General features: G+C 48.9%; 1 long non-coding RNA gene across 1 annotated transcript; it reads right to left on the bottom strand.

Moving 5' to 3' along the window:
- Positions 1–372: 372 nt before the first annotated feature.
- On the bottom strand, positions 373–4,185 carry LOC123092154 (uncharacterized). Its single transcript, XR_006444354.1, has 3 exons — positions 3,706–4,185; positions 1,769–2,125; positions 373–752 (listed from the first exon to the last, which is right to left on the bottom strand). It is a non-coding gene; the product is annotated as an uncharacterized lncRNA (long non-coding RNA).
- Between the last annotated feature and the right edge of the window lie 337 nt (positions 4,186–4,522).

Raw genomic sequence — 4,522 nt, 5'->3', positions numbered from 1 at the left:
GTGGCATCGAGTCGGGGTCCTGACAGGCATGGTCTGGCCAACTGACCACACCCCAACCAGAAGTTTGTATCCGTAACTTTCGTTTGCATTACTTCCAACATTTTGTTCCAATTGTTAGTCATCAAAGGGAAATTGGATACTGCACATGACCATATGTGATAAAACATACTCCATAGAGCACATGAACTATGAAAGGGAGTACTACACTTGGCACCTTCCACATGTTAGAGATAGAACATGACAAATAAAAGAACATGCTTCTCATCTTTAATAGCATGTATGTGCTTGGAATAGGCAAGTGCAGTCTATTGACCAGGTCACCAGGAATACTTCATCTAAAGCAAGCTAGGCAGAAGAAGAAGCAGTTGGTTGTGCCAGAATAAATAATTTACAACTCCAATTTTGTATCAGAAATTTAAGAGGAATAATAAAATTTATAAGATTCTAGAGAGTTTAAACATCAACAGTGATTTGTTCTTGTTTGAATACCAAGAAAATAAAAGACAGTTACATGTACTACTAATCCTTCCTTTAAACTAAGGGAAAACATCTTAGAGCATACCTTCTCTATCCATGCATTTATTTCTTTAGTGAACCGAAGCAGATCCACAATTGTCTGTCATATGGTGCCTTGCCACTTGGTGTACCGCTACCATCTCCCGCAGCCACTCCAGTGGCGTCCCTTCCGATCAGGGGCCTCCAGATCAGCCCCCAGCACAAGTAGTGCGCATACGGCTGCTACACGGCCGTCCCTGCCACGACATGCAACAACATCAACCCGTCAGTAATTTTAAAAAGGGGTGTGGTGTTCTATTTTAGACGTGGCCCTTCTTTAGGCTTGGACATAATTTCAAATCTCTTTTTCTGTGAGTTCATCGGGACACAAAGTTCTTTACATATTCTAAAAAGAACTATCATGCACACTGTGTTCCAATATTTGTCTAACAGCTAGTATAAATCACAATTCATTCCCGATAAGGGAAATAAGAAATTTTTAATAGCTTTCAACATGCATAAATATAACAACATTAATAATTAATCATTTTTCTTCAGACTCTCATGGTCTCAAGGAAAATTTTCGGAAGGCAAATGCTATCTACCAATTGCAAGATTTCTAGATGCTCAGAGGTGTCAAATACATTTATGTATATGGAAAAAATAGTAGCCCCAAACTTATAGTACACCTCATTGAGTTAGTAACTCTGAGATTAAATACCATAGCTGACAAGACGTTCTTTCGCAAAATAGCATTTTTCGTCGAGTGTATGGTTAAGATGAAACGCATACTTTTCTCATCAACAAAAAACATGTAAAACATACTCCATCGTTGCAGCCAATGCTATTTCTGCATAGTCAAAAAAGAACTTAGGTAGTTACACAATTTAGTAGCATCCGGGATCGACGGCACGGCCAGGCTAAATCTAATTCCCTCTCAAATATAAGACATGCAAGGTAGATTATGAAATAAGAGTGCATGCTGGCCACAACGATTGAATGTTGAAGCCTGCACCCTGGTATCTTGCCTGCCTTGTTGTTATACTTATGCACCTCACTAATTCCCTGAATCTCTGTTGGTGTAAGATGTAGGGAAAAAGATATTTCAGCTAGAACCAATAATGCACAACAAGTTGGTTAATAAAAACTACGCCTGTCCATTTTGTACAGACTGCGCACACACTATCGATGTATGATTACTCTATAAACAATCTGAACCTGGAACCAGGATAACCTGAAAACTTTCCTGGTAGGACTGTGGAAACAGAGGTACCTCGATCACGTCCATGATGCTGTCGTGGTGGTTTTCATCTCGTCATGGATTTTTCTCTGCTGCCCTTGCTGGAAATCAATTGCCGGCTTGAAAATTCTCATCCACAACCAACCGCACAACGTCTCTTCAACAGTAGCTACGATGGTCATGTACTTCATCTTCTTTTGTTTTCAAGTAGACAACCAATCAATGCTCCTCCACAACTCCTAGTTATGAAGGAAGAGAGGGGGTGCAGCTCACGGTGCCGAATCTTGACGGGGCTTGTTGAGGTCGAGGCGGTTGGGCCAGATGCATTTCCCCCCTCTGAACTTACTCCCACCGGAGATTTGCACTGATGTGAATCCTTCTTTTGAACTCCTACAAAACAGATTTTTTTTTGGATTACTACAGATTGCATTCTATGCTCTAATCCTCTTCCACTTTGAACCAATGATAATACATGAAAACAGCAAGAGCAGAACCACTTCTATGTCTTTTGTTACAACTTCTAGCAATCGCGGTCACATATGCATAAAACCTAAAGCAAGGAGAAGTGCATTTGCATAACAAAAAAAATCTTCAGCAACATCTCTAAACCTTAATTACCAGCCAATCTGTCTGAATTGCAATCCTCCCTCCTCTCTGTACTATCTTTTTTTCATCTCTACACATACTAGTAGCAGCCTCGATGGTGGTCTTTGTTGACCGTCTGCTTCCACGAGGTCACCACGAGGCAGCCGTTGCTCCTTCCCATCATCCATTGTCTCCATCTTCCTCGGATCCACGGGCTCGAACGGGATGCCGGCGACGGCCAGAGGGGTGGCGGCGCACATGCCGACAGGAGGAAGGAAGAACAGGGGCGGCGGCGCGTCCTCCTGGAGGAGGGAGGAGCAGGGGCGGTGGCACGCCGGGAGGAGGTCAGGAGTGTGTGAGAGGGGCGCGGATAGGCGGCATGGGCGGGTGGGAGCGAGGGAGGAGGTGGGGCGGGGTGGCCGAGATCCAAGGAGGTTGGGGGACGGGCGGCGCCGGGAGTGAGGGAGAAGGTGGGGGCGGGGCGACGCCAGGATCGGGGGAGGAGATGTGGGGGGCGACCGACACCGGGAGCCGGGGAGGAGGTCGGGGGCTGGTGGCGTCGGGAGAGGCGAAGGGATCTGGAGGGCGGCGGCGAAGGGACGAAGGGCGGTGGCGGGCGGACGAGGGCAGAGAGTCGGGCGACTGTTTCTCGCTCGAGGACACGATACCTCAGTCGTACGTGCGGGAGTTTGGTCAGCGATTTTTTTCGTTGGTTAATCTTCGCCGGTTTGTTTTCGCCGGTTTGTTTTCGTTCGTGACAGATGGGTTCTACGGGAGGTTTAGGCGCGTGGGCACGGGTGGGGATTCGGCTGGAGGGTTTTCCTTGGTTTTTCGCGGCTGAGCGGGAGGTGGGAGGAAGTACCAAAGAAGTACCAAAAAAGACCGGGTGAGGTGGGACGAAAATAAAACCTGGAAAGCAACCTACCAACTGAGAAATTAGGAGTAGAGATCCTAATCTATACTAGTCAAACAAGGGTCGGCCACACATGGCTGTGGCAGAAGCCAGCCACACACACACGGCACACACACTGCGCTCTCACACACCACGGTCATGGCCTTTGCCGTGGCTAGCAGCAAGCAGAACAGAGACAGGGCAGCGCAGAAGCACGCAAGGAGCATCTGCAGTGCGGCGGCAGCGGTATGCGGCAACAGCGGCCAGCAGCAAACGGAGCAGCAGCACAGGCACGCACACGCAGTAGGGGCGGGCGAGCACGGGAGAGCGGCAGTGACAACCGGCAGCACCGGCAACAACGACAGCAGAAGAAGTAACAAGCGGCAGCGAGCGCATGCACCTACGCGTACACGGGGGTTCGAGCTTGACGGAGATGACGGCCTACGGCGTCCAAATCGAAGGGCTAAAAGGGGGATCCGAGGGAGAAGCTCACCCCGGTTCTCGTGGATGAGGTTAGAAGGTTGGAGGCGGCCCGGAGCAGTGGCAACTACGACGAGTTGGTGACGTCCGCGGCGGAGAAGGGCTCGATGGCGAGCACACGGACCGTCCCAGCTTGAGGTGGTCCCCGGAACGGAAGGATCCGGCCGCGGCGGACCTCCTGGACGTTCTCCCGCACGCCGAAGACGACGGTGGCCGCGGATGACGGGGAGGTTGGCAGGGCAGAGGCAGACCGGTCAGGGCGCCGCGACGTTGGCGGGCGCAGAAGGAGGAGGGGCGCGAGGGAGAGAGATGCGAGGGGCTAGGGTTTCGGTGGGGTGTGGGGGTGCCCTTATAGGTCAAAGGGAGGGGCTCGTGGCAGCCATCCATGGCCATGGCGCCGTGGATGAGCGCCACACCCTCCTGGTGTTCTGTAGAGGAGGAGGAGGTGGAGGTGGGCTGGTTGTTTAGCTAGATGGGCCAAGTGGCCCAGGGGGGAGGGTTTCTCTTTTATTTAAAATCTTTGATTTTCTGTTTTTTTATAATCAGAGATGGATAAGAAAATATTGGGCATGCCATTTTCTTTGGAAAAATATGGGAAGTGCCCCTTTTATTCCCTGGTGATATTAGACAGTGCCACAAATATCTTGGAGACCAGAAGAATTCATTTGGTATTTTTCATAAATAGGATAGCATTTAAAAATGCTGAATTGGTGTTGTTATAATTGCTAATGCTCATCTTTGCACAAAAGTGATGTTGTGTTCCTTAACAAAGGAGTGTTATGGAATTTTTGACAAATGATGAACATTTTTCCAGCAACTTCAAACTTCAC

Source organism: Triticum aestivum, chromosome 4B (genome assembly GCF_018294505.1).
Source record: "Triticum aestivum cultivar Chinese Spring chromosome 4B, IWGSC CS RefSeq v2.1, whole genome shotgun sequence".
NCBI classification, from domain to species: Eukaryota; Viridiplantae; Streptophyta; class Magnoliopsida; order Poales; family Poaceae; genus Triticum; species Triticum aestivum.
Note: the sequence above shows the minus strand (reverse complement) of the source record. Positions and strands in the feature narration are given on the sequence as shown.